This window comes from Alligator sinensis, unplaced genomic scaffold (genome assembly GCF_000455745.1).
Source record: "Alligator sinensis unplaced genomic scaffold, ASM45574v1 scaffold454_1, whole genome shotgun sequence".
Lineage (NCBI taxonomy): Eukaryota > Metazoa > Chordata > Crocodylia > Alligatoridae > Alligator > Alligator sinensis.
The window spans coordinates 1,285,950-1,308,430 of NW_005842095.1; the positions used below are offsets into that span (position 1 = coordinate 1,285,950).

A 22,481-nucleotide genomic window follows, 5' to 3' on the forward strand; every position below is an offset into this window, starting at 1 on the left:
CTTTACTCATGGTATTCTGGCTTTTGGAGAGACTGGAGGAAGAGGTCTTCATTTGTTGCTAATGAAACTCAGATTGTGGTAGCTAATCTCAGGCAGGCTCAGGATATTGAACATCGCTTTGCAAGAACAGCAGTTTCACATGCTAGGTGAAGCCCCAGGGGTGCATAATTTGCACTTCACTGAGGACAAGGCCAACTGAAATGACCAGACCTAACTTTTTTAAGAGGAAGAGATTTAAATTGCTGTGGGAAAATTCTGAAATTGATGCAATACCTCACCCCCATGCAATAGAATTTTCTTGAAGGGAAGATCAGATGTCAAAATTGGATCTGGAGTTGATTTCAGGCACAGACATGGTTTTAGTGGTCAATCTCTTCAGTTATCTCTATTGGCTCTGGAAGACCCTGTATCCAAGTCATAAAGGATTTAAGTTTAATATGTAATAAGTCACCACATTCAACTTGCTGTCCTTTTGTATACATCATTTCTTTAAAATATTTAATTCCATAGTTTTTATTCTCATGTATGGTGTGGCATGCTGGCCTGGAAAATGAATGGCAGCACTGGGGAAAAATCATTCTCCTATTTTTTGATGCTGTGATGCCTGGCCCTTCCCTGCTTTCCTTATTTTATCCTTACTGACATGCTCAATTTCTTATATGCACATTTTTTTAGTCTCATATGTTCCAGTAATCCTGCAAATATGTCTTTTTGTTATTAAATGGGTTGAAAGTTCTCAACTTTGTCCATTTCTCTCACACTAAAAAAGCTCTCTTAAAACCTTAGCACCTGTTGCTTCTGGTATCTAAGAAAACAGCTCCATGACCATCTGGATTTTCTTCACTCTAAATTATCTTGGCTCTTTGATTTTTCTGGTATTGATCCCTTGGAGCAAGGACTGGTGTTTTTCCTATATGCAGTGCCTATCACAACAAGGCCTAATTCTCAGTGGGAGCTTAAGATGTTCCCATGATGATTGATTGATTGATTGATATATATATATATATATATATATATGTGTGTGTGTGTGTGTGTGTGTCTAATTGGACATCATGGTAAATTTACAAACTAATAATAGATGTTATAAAATGGCAATATGCCCAATTTTAATTTTCTTAAATAGTTCTACAAATGTTGAAAGTTTTGCAGAGTTCACTCTTAATCTTCAGCTGTAAGTAAATATTAAAGCTTTCACCTGAATTATTTGAATTCAGTGCCATTTAAATAAAATGTAAATTCAAATTAAAATCTACTTTTAAAATAAAAAGTAAAAATGAAAAAAAAATACTTAAAAGTATTGTTTCAAGTCATACAAGGAAAGGCTAAGGGATCTGGGACTCTTCAGTCTGAGAAAAAGAAGGCTGATGGGACCTGGTAGCAGGTTACTACTACACTAGGGGAGTACATCAAAGGCTCAGTGAGCAACTGTTTACCAGGGCACGCAAGGGGAAAACCAGGAGTAATAGCCACAAACTCCTGGAAGACGGATTTGGGCTCATCATTAGAAGAGACTAGACGGTCACTTTGCTAGGGTCACCTGACCCCCAGTTATCTTTCCTGCTTGGTGCAGAGGGCTGGACCCAATGACCTTTTCAGGACTCTTCTGGCCTTGCAATCTATGAATCTATGAATGCAAAACACTGTAGTTTAAGCATTTAACACTTTAATTTGTATTAAGGAAAAAGGATTCCCTTCCTCTATGCAAGTAATTTCACTTGTTAATAGCCTTGCTTTTGGAACATATAACATAGTGTCTCAGCAATTGTTGATGGTAAAGTACAGTTAGAGTAATATATAACTGGATGTAGTCAATAGCGAATGGAATCAGCAATAGAAAAGGCATCTTCTCTGCATTTCAGCCTTGCAGGCAAAGACTGAACTATGCTAGGGAAGAAGCACTTTCAAGGTATTTCAGTAAACTATGTCAGGTATACTGATCTTAACACCTTTGCTTTCTAAACAATAGTTCCTTTATATTGCCCAGCATGAAAATTTGAGGAAAAAAAGACAAGTATTGTTTATGTGTGTAGTTTCTTAGTTCAAAGATAAGATATTGATTTATGAAGTTTTGGATGATGTGGAAGACAGAAACTTGAAAGACAATCATCCAGCTAAGCAAGAAATAAGTCAATTTTTACAAGATTTTAAAAGAATACTAATCAAACTTCTAGCAATATTTTGTCAAAGGAATAAAAATAGTGTATGAGAGGTTACCTTGTATTACATGCTATTGGCAATTTAATAAAGCACATTGAAAAGCAGAATTGATTTGAAAGGAGTGATAGGAATCTCAGAATCTGATTGTGAGGAATTACTAAGTAGTAGTGTTTTCTATGACCAGAGAACTGTTTAGCTGTGTTAGTTTAAAGTCAGGTAGAAGGTAGGGCAGGGTAGCACATTAGGCCTCCTCTACATGTTATGGGTATCATTTAATTAACTGGTTAATTGCACAGTTGCCTGAAGACCAGCCGCATGTGCAACGTAGCTATCACACCATAAAACGCTCCAACAAGCTATAAAATTAGAACTTGAAATTCTGCATTAACTTTATAGCTGGCTGCCATTGAGTTGTACATGTAGTAGGTTCTCCCCTGTGGCTGGCAGAGCTGCCAGCCACAGGGGTGTACCGTGCCCAGTAGGGGCTGGGAGTCCCACAACTGAGAGAGACAGCTGTGGACACAGGGTGGGCTGGGTCCCAACAGCTGGTGGACATGGCTGGCCCAAGGGTGTGCGCAACTCCTGGGCATGGGGATCATGGCTACTGCAGTCTCCCAGGCCTAGTGTTTTCCTGAAGGGATTTCATGCACCACTTGAGGGGATTACATGCACCATCAAGGCTGAGAGACTGTGGCTGCCACAGTCCCCCCGCCCCAGGGGTCTATGGGGTGCCCCCATGACTGGGAGCCTCTCAACTGAGGGGGCTCCCAGCTATGTGAACCTGCTTCTTGCCGGTGCAGGGAGAGTCTGGGATCAGGCTCTCTCTGCACTGGCAATAAGGCATGATGGGATCACGCATTAGATCCCATTGCACCTTTTACCTGCACGTGTAGTGTAGAGGAGCATCTAACACGGACTGGTTTAGAGCAGGATGAGCTTTTTATACATTTGACAACGCAGATTGTTGCCTACACAAGTTTGTGCGTCTCTGAAACAGTCTCTAATGTGCCATCCTGCCATACTTTCTACCTGAGTAGTGTTTGCAATAAAAAGAATGAGGTGATTAAGCAGAAATAACACAATAGCAAAGTTACAGTATTTGATTTCTTAGGTCTCAATTCAGAAAAGGCACACAAGGATGTGCTTGAGTTCAGTTTGATTACTCTTGCATATATTTAAAGGTTCAATGTAGCCTGGCCCTGAGTCTAAATAATTGGAATATCCTTGGTAATGTCTTATTACCTAAAAAAATGTGGATTTTTTTGTTTTGGTTTTTATTTATTTTGGCCACCCTAATTCTATCTTTTATATCTAGATTCTTCTATAATACAAATAATATGCAAAAACAAACCCTCTAATAAATACCTAGTTTTCCCCAGGAAATGCAGAATTTCCACAAACATTTCCATCGCGTGGAGGTGGGACAACCTACGTAGCAAGCACTTTCACAGGAAAGTAACAAAGTTTCTTTATCAACCACAGTATGCAGAACCTATCAGGGATAAAATACTGCAATATATGGCAATTGGATATTGTATGTGTAGATCTAAGAGCTAGAAAAAGGGGGAGGAGAAATATTTAGGTATTTGTGCTTTTGAGGAAAAATCAAAAGTCTAAACTAGTGACCCTGAAAACCCTTCCTCAGCTGCTGACTAACCCCCAGAAGTACCCAAACTCCATTAGGCACTGCGGTTGTGTTTGGGGTTTTTTTCTGTAAGCTTTTCAACAGGTTGGGTTAAGTGTGCCTCATTCGACTCATTCAAATAGCCTGTAGCCTGAGAATTAAGGCAATTTTGGGGGCAAGGGGAAGAAAAAAGATCTAAATGCACTTCTCCAACAACTTGGATGAGTACTTTGATCACTGTGTTATTTATTCTATAGACACAGGGAAAATCATCCCTTCTTCTCACTGTGTTTTAAAAGAGAATAGTAAGCCCTATTCAGTGTTTTGAATAGGAAATAAGTGCCTGTTTTGAGGAAAGGAGTCAGGATCTGGTCCTCAGGTGGATGGAGACAACTTCCTATAACCCTGAATGAGGCACCTGAAGTTTGTGGTTTTGAACTTGCTCATACCCTCAGCATTTCCCTTTTGCCTAGCTCTTGAGCAGCTGAGATCTGAGGGTAGTACAGAGAAATCCTTGATAGCTTTATCTGTAAATAAATTTGAAATTTGAAACTGGTGCAGAACACAGGTAAGAGCTTGAGTAAATTGTTGGCAATACCTAGCACCTGTTTTCAGTGATCAGTAATGATCGGTTGTCTTTTGCATGGAATAGAAAGAGCTTGTGTCCTGTTCACAGCTATAGCCATGTATTTGTGTGGGATCAGCCACTGTTAAAGATTGCTTGACATTCCTCCCCTCTTCTGCTTCCCATCTTCCAGGATACTGCAAAAATTAAAATTAACAAAAAGGTTAGAGCTAGAGTTCCTTTGATACATATTTGCCACATGACATTGTATGTGCCTTTGGAATTCACGTTTCCTCCAGTGTAGTCCAAATATCTTCCAAATGTGTTGGGCCTTGCAATAAGCCCAGAGGGTTTCTTCATCCCCTCTCACCCATCAGCTTTTTAGGCAGTTGGGCAAGGTAAAGCATAATGGGATATTTGTGGTTTGATCTGACCATTGTGGTTTTAAAGATGAGATGCCACATGCATATAAAAACGTTGCTTCCATTCCAACAAATAATTGCTGTCAGTATTATGTAGCTGCCAAAACCTTGTCATGAGGACAGCTTTTTCCAACACAGTTCATTTTTCTTTTCTTTCTTTTTTTGGGGGGGGCTTTTTTTTTCCTACTCACTGCTTTTAATAGGCTACACCTTGCCTGTTCATAACAAAATCAAAGTCAAATAAAAAGTCACCTCTAAAGTCCAATCTCCGTAATCCATTAAGGTAGGAAAAACATGGAATTTTCTTAAACACTTGGTTTCAATAGGAATAGTAGAAGTTTTGAAGTTGTTGGCAATTTTATGTTTCCATCAAGGAATAGATCTGGTCCAGTACAGCTTTCTCGTGATACAAGTTATAGCTGGCAAAGATGTTATGAGAGAAGGCAATGTGCACATGTGAAGTTTTCACGTAATTAAGACGGACGTTAAACATAAATGCTTAGTTTCTCTTAACTTCCAGTTTTTAATGACCATAATTCATCATTTGCTTGTTGTACTCCAGCTAATGTTAAGTACTTAGTTAAAATTGGCTGGAGTTAAAATGTTTTTGGAAAGATCTTATTTAACAAAAAGGATACAATGAGTTCAATCTGTCAAGTTGGAATAATCCATTGCAAAAAGAAGCAGCAAAATCAAACGTGAGACATTTTAACATTTTGCTTTCTCCTTGGGCAAGGAACTTGGGGAGATAAGGAAAGGATATATAACTAATTTCTCTGTGTGTTTGAGAGTCTGCATTCTTTCTTCATCCATCATATAGAATCTTTGTTGAAACCAAATATCTCAAATATTTTTATACATCAGTTTGTCACTTAGGATTTTTTTCTGTACCTTACTTGATAATGAACTACCTTGAAATCTGTTATTAATCCTGATGACTCATACACCAGTTATTTTACAATATATTGTTCTTTGGAGATAAAGCATTAGTGCTGCTTATTGCTATAAAAGCTTGGGGTAGGCAAATTATTTCAAACAAGAGTTTTCATTTCCCAGTGTTCCTCAAATCAAATGTAGTCTATACCAAATCATTCTGTTTATAGGGCTGGAATCAATAGGTTTACTATTAATTAATTAATTGGATTTCTTTTTTCAACTGAGACATTAATTAGAAGATCTGGAATGACAGTGGGAGAAAGCTATTCTTGTAAATTGTTTGGATTGGATTCCACGTGTTTTAGTATTCTTCTGATATATCACAATTCTTTCCCTTTAACTGGTAGATAATTTCTAATTGTCAAAGCATAACTTCTTTTGAGGGAAATTTGGAAATGGCTAACTTTTATATACATTTTCAGTGCTTTGGTTCTGATGAACATCCAAAAGTGTGTAAAAATCTTATTGAAATCTCCTGAATCAACAAAACAGAGTTAATCGGGGGGGAAGGAGTTTTCCCTTAAGTTTGCTGTATTCCCCTCTCCCCTTACCCCATAATGTCAAGGGGAGGAGGAAAAGATCTCTAGGATGATATTAGTTTAAAGACAGGGGTAGGTAAAATACAGCCCTGGCTTGCTAAGCCATTCTGTCCAGCCCACGGAGCACCTACAAAGTTTAGAAGATTAATATTTATTTGCTCCAGGCTCCCTTTCAAAGCTGACAGGAGATGGGGGCAGTAAGACCCAGAGGAAGCCAGCAGGAGTCAGGAGAAAGGCCAGCCCTGGCCCCCCCACCCAGAAGTATCTGCCTGCCCAAGCTTTCCTTGCATGAGTCTGCTCCAGCACCACGTGGCCCCCACCTGCATTGCTGGACCATGGGAGCAGGGGCACGCTGGTACCCCGGGCCAGGAGAAGGGGATTGTGTGTGTTTGTCCATGCAATGAGGGAGTGGGAGACAGACAGAGAGAGCAATGAGGGAATGAGAGAGAGAGAATGTGTAGTGAGCAAAGCACACAGTGTGTGAGTGTGTGTATAGTGAGCAAAGCACACAGAGCAAGTGTGTAGTGAGCAAAGTACACAGTGTGTGTGTGTGTGTGTGTGTGTGTGTGTGTGTGTGAGCGTGCACGCAATGGGGGAGGAAGAGGGGTAGCGTGTGTGTGTTCATAGGATGAGTCCCACAAGCACACCCTACCATACGCATGCACCCACCTCTCCTCACACTGCCATATATGCAAACCCCCACACCTGTCACACCCCAGCCACTCAACCCCCCAGAAACCCAGACCCACCCACACCCCACATATCCACACACATTCACATGCTTCCTCCCCCCACACCCACATACCTATCTACCCCACATATCCACACCCCCACAGCCCCCACAAACCTATACGCATGTCCCCCACACCCTCAAAGTATACAAGAGTATGCCTTCATTTTAAACTATTGTGCGATCAGTTCTATGTACACTACACAAACTGCGGGAGTAAATCAGGACAGTTCAATTTTTTTTTTTAATCAAATTAATGAATGTTGTAGATGTTTGATTTTTTAACATATAACTTGGTGTTTTTCTAGTTCTGAGATGGCAAAACCCCTTGCTGAAAGGAGTATTTCTGGGGGCAAGGGAGGGGCTTCTGGTGGCAAAGGTTGGGGGTTAAGGGGAGGGACTTCCAGTTCCAAGGTGGTGGCTAGGGGGCTGGGCACCTGTCAAGGGGTGGGGCTACCTATGTGGCCCTCGACAGGTTGCCAAAACTCGGTAACATGCAGTAAGCAGGTCATGTTCTTCCTGTCATTACCAAACTCAGAGGGAACAAATCAGGATATTGTACTCAACAGGTCTCACTTTCCTCTGTCAACTATCTATATGTAAAACAGCAGTAGCAGCATAGGATATTTGGTTACCACCAGAATGAGTATCATGTTTTACTCTGTTGGGGAACTTTTTCATTCTTAGATATCTATGATTAGATAGTGTCATTCTGAATTGGAATTCAAAAGGCATAACTTGCAAGTGTCCTTAAATTTGTGCTATCCAGATTCTCTTTGCTTGACTGGATGTAAGACAAATCCCTGTTTTCATTCCTGGTTTGCAAGGGATGGGCTTTAATGGCATTTCAGTAACTAGTGTTAACAAGCAGTAGAGTTGCTTTCTCGCTTAATTTGTAGGCCTGAATATTCTGTTCCCTTCTTCCTTTGATTGATAACAAAGCACAAGAACTATTGAATTTACCATCTTTCTGAGGGGGTGTGGAGTGGGGGTATAATAATCAGTTCTTCAATCTCAGCCAAATGATCCTTTTTCCCTTTGTTCATCTTTTGTGTACAACTGCGGCCCTTACTGTACATTCAGCAGCTTCAAGAGGTAGGCAGACACTAGGATCAAAGTGTACTGATGTAAATAAATCATTTTCATCAATTTCAATACAATTTCATGCATTTGCTTTACCAAAAGATCTGACTGTCATCATCAGACTTGCCAGCCACTCTCAGATTCCATTGATTTTAGTTGATGTAGGTGCCCAGCACTTGCAAATACTCTTTGAAAAACAATATGGTGCATGATGTTTTCTGTCAGCAGCTCTGCCTACTGTAGACCTATTGTAGATTTCTGATTTTTGCCTATTGTCATGGAAAGGTAGGCTATTGAATATTTAGAAAACTTGTGGGTTTGTTTCTCTTGCTGGTAGGAGAAGGTTAAATCTTGGATTAGTGCCATGTGTACTTACTATTTTTTATAGAGAAATTAAATTCCTTTCTGACATGCAGTAGTAGATCATGTAGTTGCCAACATGAACAGAGAGACTGATTACTAAGGAAGTATAAATTGTGAAACTGACATTAACATGAAAAGTGTGAGCAGCATTTATCTGACAAGCCAAGCATACATCAAGGATTATTTTAAAATTCTGCCAGTTAACTCTTCAAAGGTTATCTCTTCTCTCAATGTCCTTGTAAAAACATAGCCAACAGCTATTAAAATAATATGCAAAGAAATCATATTATCAATGTATAGTAGTACTTGCAGGCATTAACTAGGATCAGATGTAGACAGCGCGAATGAAAGTACGAAAAAAGGTTTTGTTATATGTAGTATATTTGCTTAAGTTGCAAGCAAATGGCCGTGGCTTGTGAAATACCAACTTTGTAGCAATGATTGATGCAGTTCTCCCATAAGACATCAGTCTGAACTGAATATTGTTAAGGGCCAAATCATTTCCTTATTGATTCAGGTATTCCCACTCTCTCATTTCCATTATTAGGATGATAATTTTACTATGAAAAGGGGGTAAAATAATCTGATACACTAGCAACGTAGTACTCTAATGTTACAGCCTTTTACTTTATTTTCTATAAAACAATAGGTACCAACCATTATAATTTCAGTATTACTTTTATTAGTTATACATTGATCCACCATCACTGGGACTTTAGTAAGAAATACAGTTTTCATATGATATTATCAAAGAGATATTGATTCAAGTTTTGTGTTTAATAAGACAATTCAATTTAGTGTGAACTCTGCCATCTAAAAATATATCCTTTAAAATAATGTGTGTGTTTTTAAAGCTGTGGCCCATGAGCTTTCTTTCTTTCATTTTTTTGGTACATTTACTTTTTGTCATATTTGAGCTGAAATATGGAGTTTAAAGAATCAGATGAACATCCTAGGCTAATGATTTAAAGGGTCTAATACTACTAGAGTCATAGATTTAAAATCCATAATAGGACATTTTGTTTGATTAATATTCTTACATAGCACAGGCCATGAAAGTACCGGCTTGAGGGCTGCACATGAAATCAAATGCCTAGGAGCTTCTTTTTGAAGCACTTTGGGCCTGACCTACTGCTGTGTGGTCTCTCGCTAGGGCCAGGAGAAGGGTTCTTTCAAGCCTAAATCACTCATATTAAGAAGGGAAAAGAGAGGAACAAAGAACTCTATCCAAAATAATGGGTAAAGACAACCCTCCAAAATGCTGTCTGCTAGGACCTCTTCTTTGAAGTGCTGTATATCTGGGGCATATTAAGAGCTATACAGGAGATTGTTAATCAGTTATTAAGTCATGCAAACATTTTCAAAATATCAAATGATGTTCTTATTCTGCATCAGGGCAAAGGTAAGTTTTATTTATTTTCTTTTTAGAGAAGCACAAGATAGAACAACCCACTCCACAATAATCAGTAGTCCTACCATTAGGGCAGTCATTTGAGGTACAGTAGATGCAAATTCAGATTCCTGTTCTGATTTATTTTGACAAAGGCCTTGAATCAGTCTCCCACATTCCAGGTAAGTACTAAGCTAAAGAAGCGTTTTTCTCCTTGGCACAGTAATTTTTAATTAGTTATATATGTCACAACCCAAAGGTGTGATTTTGTTTTTGTGTGTGCTTTGGCACCACTGAATTATTTTCCCGCCATTTGAAGCTTTCTTTGCAGTGTGCATTTCTTCTTTGCAGCATAGAAATGCACATTGCAAGGAGTTCCCGCCATTTGTATTCTAATTCGAGCCCCATTGTTGGCTTGCGTTAAATTATTCACACGTGGAGGCTAGCAATTGGCTTGCTAGCAGTATAAAAGGCTTGGGTGGTTTCCGCCCAAGTTGGAGAACTCCGAGGAGAACCCCACAAGGGAGGACTCCATGAACATCAGGAGGAGGAGACTTCACGTCTCGTGAAGATCTCTAATCGCTGCGGAGCCTATTGGACCCAGTGTATTCAAAGAAGGCAACAGGGGTCTGATCAGCCTCTAGCCTCTCCCTGTCACCGAGCGCAATCCTCGACGTATCCCTCTTCCCTGCACGCAAAAAGGATCCACAGAGCCTCGACAACTCCGTGGGAGTGATCCGAATACTGTCTGAGTCCTAAACGAGGATTTAAGCAGAGCTTTGCCTGGGAAACTGTCCAGCCTACACCGCGACCATCTACTGTGTAAGTAAACAATCTTGAATCAACCATTACGAGTCCGTGCCTAATTCTAGCGTGTCACCTGCTTTCTCCGACCCAGCGTGCCCGGGCTGCTGGCCACAGCCCGCGCGGCGCGAAAAAGGGCCCGGATCGCTCCCGGCCCACACAATATAAAGTGTGACTGTTCCAGAAAAAGAAATGAGTCATCTATGAACAGACAAAAACCAGTGGATCTCTGAAAACTTCACTTGGAAACTGAGATCCTTTTCTGATGAATGAGACTTTTAAGACCAAAATACTTTTTTTTTTCTTTTTTTGGTTTGCTTGTTTGTTTTTAGAAAATTCTCAGCCACCTCTAGGTCCATCTGTTCCAGAATTCTAGACTTCTGCAGTGCAGATAACTTTGCATAAGAAGGTTTGTACACACTAGAAAAATGCATGTGGTATTTCCTTTTTGGTGTTGTTCATTTTGTTTTGTTTTTAAAGGAAAGTGTTAATTTCCAGCTAAAAGAAAGGATCAAAAGTTGCAATGGAAACAGGAATTTATAGAAACCAAAAAATACATTTTAAGAAAGCAGTATCATGGTGATGGTTTAACAGCAATCTGACAAAATGACAGCCTCACCAGTGCTGCATAGAAGGGAGGTATAACCTCCCAAGAGATGCTTATGATGCACCTGCTAATGCAGGAAAGAGTTCAGTTAGCCTTAGTTATTACCTCGTCACATTGGCAACTCATGTTCATTTTTACGTCGACTATGACTCCGAGATCCCTTTCCAATGCTGTGCTACTTAGAATGGTACTTCCCAGTCTATAGGTGTATGGGTGATTTTTTTTTTCTCCCCAGGTGCAGCACTTTGCTCTTATCTTTGTCAAATTGCATCCTATTCTGATCTACTCTCTTCCTCAATCTGTCCAAATCCACCTGAATTTGCACCCTACCCCTCTAGTGTGTTTACGATACTCCATAGTTTGGTGTCATCTGTGAATTTGGACAGAGTGCTTTCAACACCCTCATTGATGAAGATATTGAACAGTATTGGTCCAAGGACAGAGCCTTGGGGGACACCACTGCCCACATCTTTCTAGGTAGAAACTGACCCATCCACCACCACTCTCTGGGCGCATCCCATTAGCCAGTTTTCCACCCACCTGACTGTGGAAAAAATCGGCATCACCGTTACTTAGTTTACTTGAAAGAATTGGATGCAACACCGTGTTGAAAGCCTTTTTAAAATCCAAGTAAATAAAATCTACCTCTACTCCTGCACCTAAGCACTTTGTGACCTGGTCATAAAAGGAGACAAGGTTAGTTGGGCAGGTTCTGCCTGCTATAAACCCATGCTGGTTTCCCCTTAAAATTGTATTACCTTCTGGCCCCCACAAATGTGATCCTTTATGATTTTTTCTAAGGTCTTGCCAAGAATAGAGGTGAGGCTAACTGGCCTATAATTCCCCAGGTCCTCCTTCCTCCCCTTCCTGAAAATAAGGACCACATTGGCCCTTTTCTAGTCTTCTGGGACCTGACCTGAGTGCCATGAGTGCTCAAACAGTTCCGCCAGTGGTTTTGCTATGGCACTGACTGATTCCTTTAGTACCTTTGGGTAAAGTTAATCGGGGCCTGCTGACTTAAATATGTCCAACCCCTATGTTACCCTGAAGCTTCTTCTTGCTCCCAATGTACTTAAAGAAGGACTTTTTATTACCCTTAATCTTTGTTGCCAGCCTGAGTTCTGTTTCAGCTTCGGCCTTCCTCACTGTTTCCCTGCAAGCGCGAGCCAAGCAAGTATACTCCTCCTTGGTGGCTGCCCCCTGCTTCCACAGCCTGTAAGCCCCTTTTTTCCCCTGTAGGCTCTCCTGGATTTCCCTGCTCAGCCAATAAGGTTTCTTGGCTCTTTTGCCTCCCTTTGTGTACTCGGATGGTACCTTTGTGTGCCTGCAGGATCAGTCCCTTGAGGAACTCCCACCCTTCTTGGACTCCCAAATCACTGATGTTGTTATCCCTCGGTCCCAATCTAACTAATATCCTGAGCTCATTGAAGTTGGCCTTCTGGAAGTCTAGCACTTCAGCCCTTGTAGTTATCTTTCCCAGCTTTTGCCAGATTAAAAATCCTATCAGCAGGTGGTCACTATCTCCTAGGTTACCTTGTATCTGCAGATCCCCCACCAAGTCCTCCCCTGTGGTCAGCACCAAGTCAAATAAGGCATTTCCCTTAGTGGGACTGCATACCTCCTGTGTTAGGTGCAGGGTCCTGTATGTAGGTTAGGAACCTATGTGAATGGGCAGACCTGGAGAGTACTTTTTGAGAGTACTTTCAGGCTTGCCCAGAGAAGCAGTACTGACATACCCTTAAACAATCCAGTAGAGTGAGTGCTGGTCCCCTTAACAAAGGGGACATTCAACTCAAGACTGTAACACATTCAAACATCTATTTTGTAGTTGTACAATCTTAAAACATTTACATTTATTTTTAAAATGTGTTTTTCATATTTGCCATGCAAATGTATTTGGAGGAAATGTAGAAACACATAGAAAGACATACGATTATGTTATTGATAGTCTTTATGCAGTAGCACAAAGTATCCTATTTTCAACTTTTCTACCTCTCTACCTTGTTTCTTTGAAGGTATATTTTTTTTCAGTTTATGGAAACTGACACATCTTGATAATATGGGGATGGAAGTGGTTAACTGGGTTATTACTGCACATACACACCTAAGTAAGAGAGAGAGCAAATAAATATCAAACTCTGATGCTTGTTTACAAAGACTTTCTGTTAAGTAGTTCTGATTAAATCAACCGCAACAAAGCCGTGCTGGCTGTCCCTCAGAGTGTTGATTTCAGCTAGCTTATTGAGAATGGTTTTTAAAGTATTTTTTTCAAGATCTTTCCAGGGATTGAGGTAAAATGGATTGGCCTGTAGTTCCCCAGATCTTCTTTTCTCCCTTTCTTGAAAATAGGCACCACATTGGCCTTCTTCCAATCTTCAGGTACTTCACACAAGTGCCACAACTTCTCGAATATCCTTGCCAGTGGCCACACTATGATGTCTGCCAGTGCCTTAAGCACTGTTGGGTGCAGTCTTTCTGGACCAGCTGATTTGTGGGTGTTCAGCCTCTCAAGGTGTTCCTTCACAGTCACACTAATGATGGGCATTTATTCACCCTCACCCTGGCCATCCTGCATCATATTAGTTAGGGCAGTCCCTTTGGGCTGGTGAAAAACCAACACTAAGTAATTAGTAAGCAGGTTGGCTTTTTCCTGGGTGTTGGTAGTCAGCTGTTCCATTTGGTTTAGCTGGGGTCCATTGTTACCCTTGTTCCACTTCTGACTTCCCACATATCTGAAGAAGGACTTGTTATTGTCCTTGATTTGTGTAGCTAGTTGGAGTTTGGTTACAGCCTTGGCTTTCCTGGTTTGCTCCCTACAGGTGTGGGCCAGTGCAGAATACTCCTCCTTAGTGGTGTTTCCTGTCATCCATCCTTTATAAGCCTCTCTTTTTAGATGAGTCAAGGGGGCTGCTGTGCCCTTTTACTACCTTTCCTATGGGTTGGAATGGACATCCCTTGTGCTTCTAGGATCACTCCTTTAAGGATCAACCATTCATCATTAACTCCCTTCCCTTGCAAGTCATGGCCTCTCAGGACCTTGACAACAAGCTTCCTGAGCTTAAGGTCAGCTTTCATAAAGTATAGGACTTCTGCATTGCTGACTGACTTGCCAGCTTTGCAATGGATAGTAAAAGTGATCAGCTCAAGGTCACTGACTCCCAGCTTCCCTTCAATTCTTAGATCACTGACTAGATCATCCCCTTTGGCCAGTACCAGGTCCAGCAGCGCCTTACCTCTTCTCAGCCCATAAACTTCTTCAGAAAGGTAGAGCTCATTCACACATGTGAGGAAGCTTTGTGACTGATTGGATTTGGCTGAGTGCTCTTCCCATGAGATGTCTGGGTAGTTGAAGTTGCTCATGACAACCATGCACTAAGAGCATGCAGCCTCACCTAGTTCCCTGGTGAATTCATGGTCCAACTCTTGTTTCTAATTTGGAGGTCTGTAGTAGACTCCTACCATTGTATCACCTTCACCATGTTCCCCTTGTATTCTAACCCAGAGGGTCTCCAGTCATCCTCCATGGGTGCCAAGCTCAGCTTGTACTGATGTATAGCTTTCCTTGACAAAGAGAGGTACACCCCCACCCCTTTTTTCAGCATGATATCTCCTGTACAGGGTATAGCCATCTATACCCATGGTCCAGTCATAGGAGGAGTCCCACCGGGTCTCTGTTATCCCTATGAGATCATAGTCATTTCTGTTTATCAGAAGGACCAGTTCCTCCTGTTTATTCCCCAAGCTCCTAGCATTTTGTTTGCCTCTTTGATGGCTTCTGAGCACTGAGCTGATATTATAGCAAACTGCCCACAATAACTCTCAGTTCTCTTCCCTGTGTGGTAACACCTAATGTAGAGTCCACTATAGTGTAGGTATAATTTGGGGAGGTATAAGTTTGGCCCAGGTGCCAAAATCATCTGAATATCTGCCGTTTAATTGTCCATTTTCTTAATCATGGTAGATCCTTCTGTAGTTCCTCCCAGTCTCTTTTTTTCCCCCACTTTGCATAATGTTGTGTCATCAGCAAATCTGGCTACCTCGCTACACTCCATTTTTCCAGATCATTTATAAAGATGTTAAACAGCATTGGTCCCAACATAGATCCCCGGGGAACCCTGCTGTTTACTTCTTTCCATCCTGAAAACAGACCATTTACACTCACTCTTTGCTTTCTATCTTTAAGATGATTTCTAATCCATGAGTGGACATTCCCTGTAATCCCATGACTGTCAAATTTAGCTAAGAGCCCCTTATAAGGAAACCTTTTCAAAGTCTTCTTTGGAAATCCAAATATACTTTGTCACCTGGATCACCCAGATTCACCTTCTTATTGACAACCTCAAAGAATACTAGTAGCATTGTGGGTCATGATGTCTTTGACAAAGCCATGTTGATCCCTCTCCAGCAAACCATGTTCGTCCATGTTCTGAACATTTTTTTTTTAAACTATTACCATTTCTACCAGTTTTCCAGGAACAGAAGTTAGGTTCACTGGTCTGTAGTTCCCTGCATTGACTCTAGAGCCTTTTAAAAATATGGCAGCCACATTGGCAGCCCAGTCATATTGGCAATCCAGTCCTCTGATACCAAGGTTGTTTTTAGTGATAGGTTGTATACTACAGTTAGGAGTTCAACAATTTCTGATCTGAGCTCCTTTAAGACCCTAGGGTGAATACCATCTGGAGTAGAAATCATACCAGCTCTACAGAAGTTATAGTAGCCACAAATTTAAAGGGTTAAGGAAGAATTGTAAAAAGAGAGCAGGGTGTCCCAGGCAGTTGTGACAAATGGGTGCAGTGACAACTTCCAGCTGCCATTTTGCTGCCAACATAATTGTTAGGGTGACTGTATTTGGATCTTAGGGAACATTGAATCTGCAGCTGAATTAAAGGCTATAGCCTGTGGCCTGGCAAAGCTGCTAACCACAAGGCAGAATGATATATTAAAAGTAACATTGGAAAATGCTTAGGCAAGCATTTTCCTAACAGTGTTGTAGTGTTATAAGATGTATAGCTCATTGTATAAGGAGAACAGGATACAGCCCACCAGCTACCATCAGGAGATAAAGCAGAAGTAAGACCTTGGAGATGAAGAAGAAAGCAAGAAACAGCAAGTGACTGAAGAAAGCAGAGGTCAAAGTCTTAGGCATGCACTCATAGCAAAAAGGCATGCAAATGAGTGAAATGCATAGGCGATTCCATGCTAATGAAACAAACAATAAACAAAAGTGGCACTTGAGCTAGGAGGGAATATGGGTGGAATAAAGGAGGAACAAAGGTGGAGTAAATGTTAATGAGTATGAACCAAGGTGTATAAATGTGAAAAGAACTAATGTTCGGAGCAGCTTCCCAGTTTGTTGTAGCTGGACCAAACCTGTCTCCATTTTGAATAAAGCTGTTGCTAGCAATGTGTGCTGGTGTTTGATCTCTGAGCAATTGGATCATCGTCTCCCTAGTTGTTGGGCACCGTATGTAGTTGCGGTCTAACAATACTTATGTACTGAAGCAGCAGCTGTCCCCCAGCTCCCTCCACCACTCAAGTCAACACTTGAGGCAGCTGCCCCAGTCACCCCACCCTAGTTCTGCTACTTAACTAAGGGAGATGCTAACTAAAGAAGAAAGAATTTCTCATGTTAGGTGTCCTTGCTTTAAAAGCAAAGGGGGCTTTAACTGATTTGTATGGCAGTGTCACATTATTACTGCTATGTAGGAATAAGGGTCCAGTAGCCTCTCTCCATATAATCAAATGCATCTTAAAGTTAGTGACTCTAGTCCAGTGAGATGTGTATTGTATTCCAGGCTATTACTAACCACTATTGATTGCAGGTATAACCAGGACAAGGTTCAACTTGTAAGGTTTTGTAAAAGGTATATTGCATATTTTAACATAATTTTGGTTATTTTCTTTCTTTTATTCAAAAAGGTCCCCACCATTTGGTAACAGGAATTGGGCAAATCCAATAAATGTGTACTAAATCTCTGAGAAATAATTCTCTATTCTTTGATCAAAACCTAATACAAAAACAGTAGCACTGCAGTAAATCCCTGAAGCATTCTTTAGTTCACAGGAGCAACAACAAGTGATGGAAGGAAAACAGTTGGACGGACCTATGTTTTAGCAAAAAGCAATAATATCCAGATTTTTTAAAAAGTAAACAGAACAACTAAAATAAAGTACACAGCATGGAAAAATACCTAGGCAATTAAAGAAAGCAGCAGACCATTAACACCATAAAATAGTGGGAACCATTAAAGCTGGTTCTACTCCGAAGTGTGAGTCTAAAATTCTGAGAATGCATTTTATTTCATATTGAACATGTACTGTTTAAAAAAATTATAGATTTTTTTTTCTTACCTACTGTCCTACAAGGTCCCCTGGGCTCTGAGAGTCGAGCGTGAGTTTGCTCCTTCTCATGCCTCATCACTAGCAATAAAGTCTTAACAGGCTAGATTGGGGCAGGCAATTATTTCAGGTGGGGGGCTGCTTACCCAGTTTTGGCAAGCTATTGAGGGCCAAATGGGTAGCCCTGCCCCTTGACAGGTGCCCCACCCCCTGGTCACCATCTTGGGGCCAGTGCCTCAGTGTCTTGGGACTAATGTCCCAGGGCCAGCACTGGTAGGCTGGCAGGGTTCTGTGGTGCCAGGCTGGGCTGCAACCAGCAGGGAGAGGGGGGAGCTGGCCCAACTCCATAGAGCCCCTGATGGCCGGGACCCTGTACCACTGCCACCCTGCTTTGGGCCCTTCTGGTGCTGGCCCTGGGACACTGGTGTAGGCCCTGTGCTCCCTCACCCGCTCACTTCCAGTGTCCGCCCAGCCATGTGGTACAGGTGTGCAGGGGTACCGCACAGATCCGACCCTCTGCTCACCTGCAGGAAGGAGCTGGTGTGGAGCATGGGGAAAAGCGGCCCCTCCCCCACCCCATGGCTGGCGCTCTCTGCTGTAGCTGCTCACAGCCTGAATGAGGCTGTCCTGAGCAGGCACAGGCAGCCCCATGTCAGCTGCAAGTGGCTGCAGTGCAGGGCATCAGGCACGGGGTGAGGGAGGGGCTGCTTTCCCCCCACTCCCCGCATTCAGCACCAGCTTATAACCTGACCCTGCTGCCAGACTGGGCCCTGTGCCAGCTCCAGGCTCACCTGTCAGGGCTGTGCCACAGTGGGAACAGCTGTGGCTCCCCCACTTGCCAGGCCAGGGTGTGTTTGCTGCTGCTGCCTGCCTGGAGCTCACGTTCTGGGCTGCACAGAGGCAGCGGTGGCAGCCTCACTGCAGCCTACTATAGTGCAAGCACCAGGTGGGCAACAGCAGCAAATGCTGCCCAGCATGGCAAGCGGGGAGGGGGCTGCAGGTGCTGCTGCCACGGTGCAGCCCTGACAGGCAAGCCCGGAGCCGGAATGGGGCTGGGTTACAAGCTGATGCTGAGTGGGGGCGGGAAGCAGCGCCTCCCCTGCCCTGTGCCTGATGCTCCATGCTGCAGCTGCTCGTAGCCCACATGGGGCTGCCTGTGCCTGCTCAAGACAGCTCAGCGTGGGCTGTGAGTGGCTGCATCAGGGAGCGCTGGCCATGGGAGGGGCCGCTTTTCCCCGTGCTCCCCACCAGCTCTTTCCTTGCCCTCCCCCACCCTTACCTGAGTTTCCCATGCCAGGGCAGCCACGTGGTCCCAGGCCAGAAGCCCCTGCTGGGGTTTCTGGCTGGTGGGGCAGGGCCAGGCAGGCCCTGCTGTTGCAGGAGCCCACCGAGGTTTCCCCTGGGTCCTACTGCCTCCGGTTTCTGTCATTTTTTTACATGAACCAAGGACAGATACATTTTAATTTTCAAAAAAAATTTAGGGGCCCCACAGGCCAGATACAATGGCTTCACAGGCTGGATCTGGCCCGTGGGCCATATTTTGCCCACACCTGGGCTAGATGATACATTTTTATCTCCAAGTGTTAATCCTCTTTTCTTCATTACCCATTGAAATTGCCATTAGGAGCTTAAATACCCATATTTCAGATTTCCCTTCCCATTCTGTTTCACAAATGAAGAGTTTTACATTTCGGGTTAGTAAATTGGGGAAGAGTTCCAAGCGTAGTAGAGGTTTTCTAATTCTGGAAGAAATGGTTTATCAATTTGGAGCAGCTCTGCCTCAAATACTGAGAAAGCACCAGCATAAGTCAGGGAAAATGCATATCCTAATTCACTAAGGGTTTTGTAAATAAACAGACAATTTTCCTAGATGCAATTCTAGATGAACTCATTATGAAGCATTTGAACTGTGTATTTAGGCTCTTTTATTGTGCCCCTCAATGATTAATAATACCTAGCTCTTCATTATGATATATTCTAGGGCTTCTTGGATAATCATTACATAATTGTCTGACTCGGATTAGCTGCTTGTACTGGGTAATTATGTCTTTGATCAATTGCTGTACAAGGATATGCTTCCGTTCTGGTATCAGCATACTCTGATTTCTCTTTGCGGTTGCATAAAATATATTTGTAGTTTAAGTACTTTGCATGGTGCACACTAATTTTGTCCTCTTAACTTGACCATATTTTGGAGAAAAGTTGATGTCAGCATTTTTAATAAAGAAATGTAGGATGGAAATGACCTCCCATGTCCATTTTCCTGTAAAGTTGGGCAAATCTTTAATAGACATATGTTCAAAAGGTTCCACAAAATATCCAATGTGCACTATCAGATACCAGCTGCTAGACATTTTTGAGAAAGAACTTTTTTGTTCAAATTAACTTTATTGCTATTTCCCATATCTATGTACAGTATTAGGACTGTACAAAGCTTCATCAGCTGATTCAATCTGGTGGAGATTCAGCCCAATTCAGCAGTTGGATCTCCAAATCCAAATCAAATTGGGAGACCAATTAAAAGGTCCAAATTGAATCGGAAGCCTTCACATTGATTCAGAAAAGATTTGGCACTGATTCGGAGATTTGGCCATAGACTAAACAGGCAGGAGTCCTCACCACTCTGGAAACAGCTGCCTCCAACTGGTAAGTCTGTTGTGGTGGGTGGAGTGGGGAGGGAAGGGGCACGGGGGGGCAGATCAATGGCCCCACAGCAAGGGAGGGATTGGAGCTGGGACAAGTTGTCCAGCTGAGGCACAGGGGGGGGTGTGGGACTCAGGGAGAAGGGTTCCCACCACTGTGCACCACCAGTCCAGGATGGCATGAGAGTGGGCATGTGCTCCTGGATCTGTGCAGGGTGGACTGGGCCAGGCTGCACTCCGGGTGGCAGAAGGTGTTGGGAGCAGAGGCTGTGCCCTCCTTTCATTCACCCAGCTTCCCCGCACCTTCCGGACAAGCCATGGCTTCACCCCAGCTGGGCGAGCAGCAGCAGGGCATGGCAATGGGTGCATGCACCCTGATTGGGGAGGGACTGGCGGCAGGGGCTATGGAGAATTTTAGGCTGGCTGCAGCGCCCCATAGCCCCTGCTCCACTGTGCTCTGTGGGGCAGGCAGAGCCAGGGCTGTTCTCCAGGCTGTGGCTCAGGCTAGCCGCTCAGAGCACAGCCCTGGCCCCACCTGCCCCGCAGAGCACAGCCCAGGGGCAGGCAGCTGGGGCTAGCCTCCCAGAGCACTGCCCTGCCCAGCCCACCCTACACAGGTTTGGGGGCCCATGCCCTCCTGGATCGGTGACCCACAGTGGTGGGAGAACCTCTCCTCGGGTCCCCTGTTCCCCCACCCCAGATGGGCGGCCTGCAGCCTCAGCCCCAATCCCTCTCTCATTGTGCAGTCACTGATCTGCCCCCTCCCATGGCCCTTCCCCCCCACCTCTGCCCACCACAACAGACTTACCAGCTGGAGGCAGCTGTGTCTAGCGTGGTGAGGATTCCTGCCTGTTTATTCTATGGCTGAATCTCCCAATCAGTGCCAAAACGCCTTATCCAAAATGGGTAAATCGAATCAGGACAGTGATTTGAATCACTGAATCGAATCACTGTCCCTCCGAATCGGCTGAATCCGAAGCAAATACTTGCCACTTTGCACAGGCCTAGTATGTATATCTGTGTGTGCTTTTTATATCTCTATCTCTCTATTTATCTATCTGTGTGTGTGTGTGTGAGTGTCTATATAGACAAATAGATATAGATATATATAAATAAAACACACCAGGTAGAACCTATTGTTTTACTAAAAGTGTGCACAGTGTAAACATAAATAAAAAGAAATAAGAAATTATATGATCAGAGAAAATAATGGCAGATAATGTTGTAGAACAAAAGTAACCTAGCAGGACTTTGAACACAGTAACTGAAAATCCTTAGGGCATATGAAGAAGATGCATTGGGAAATGAATATTGTATTAAAGTTACCACCATAGAAAATGAAAAATAATGCAAAGAAAAACTGAATATGTATGAGTAGCTATTTTATTGTGAGTCTGCCTAATAACTACCATGGCAGTTAACTTCTTCTAAATTTGAAATTCTATCTTATTAGTAGAAATAATGCCTTACACTTAGCATTTAATTTCAGTGAGCCCAAGGTCAGATGCTTAGACAGGACATGCACAAAGCAATAGATGGATAGACAAATAGATAGATGGATAGATAAATAGTTCTGATGATTTATTTAGTCTGTAAGGTGCAAATCTATCCTGTCTTTTGCCTGACTTCAGACTAACATGGTTAACGACCTCTCTCTACATGCAGTCTGTCAATGTTGTTGAGACTGAACCTATGTTCTAACTCTGTACCTTAATGCTGTGGAACCTGTTTTCTGATTAAATATGTTTTTGAAGGTAGAATTTAAGTGAGTCCAAAGTTCATTAAAAAGTGTGTGTGTTTGTGTGTGCATGTGTGTATTAAAGTTTATAAGTATAAATAGAAGCTGAATTTTGCAATACAGTATTACAGTTAAACTGGACAGGGCTTGCTTCCCACCTCCTTCCTCCTCTCCCCCTCCACTTCATTTGAAGAGAGATACAAAAGTAACATCCCCTATTTGTTACTGTTGTTAAATAAATCAATCGAGACAATCTAGGTGAAATTAAAAATATTATTAGCATAAATGTTTAATGAGTTTTACAGATTTATTTTAATAAATGTGATGTGCAAAAGGAAAATACAAAACTATGACTGTATTAAAATCAAATTCTGTCTTCATTAATACCAACCAATATCCAGAGCATCATTACCTTTAGAATATTTTGCTTTGCAAAGTAGACACTTGATATTTGCAGCACAGGTTTGTTGCCAAGATGAAGAACACGATTATTGTAGTGCTGTTAAGGTAATTATGATCACCTTGTTTTTAATCTTTCC

The 22,481-nt window shown here is 42.4% G+C and overlaps 1 protein-coding gene across 1 annotated transcript in view; it reads left to right on the forward strand.

Moving 5' to 3' along the window:
- The window catches only part of FSTL5 (follistatin like 5), a 469,924-nt gene that overhangs the window by 333,545 nt on the left and 113,898 nt on the right, over positions 1-22,481 (forward strand). The gene's annotated exons all lie outside the window — the stretch shown is intronic.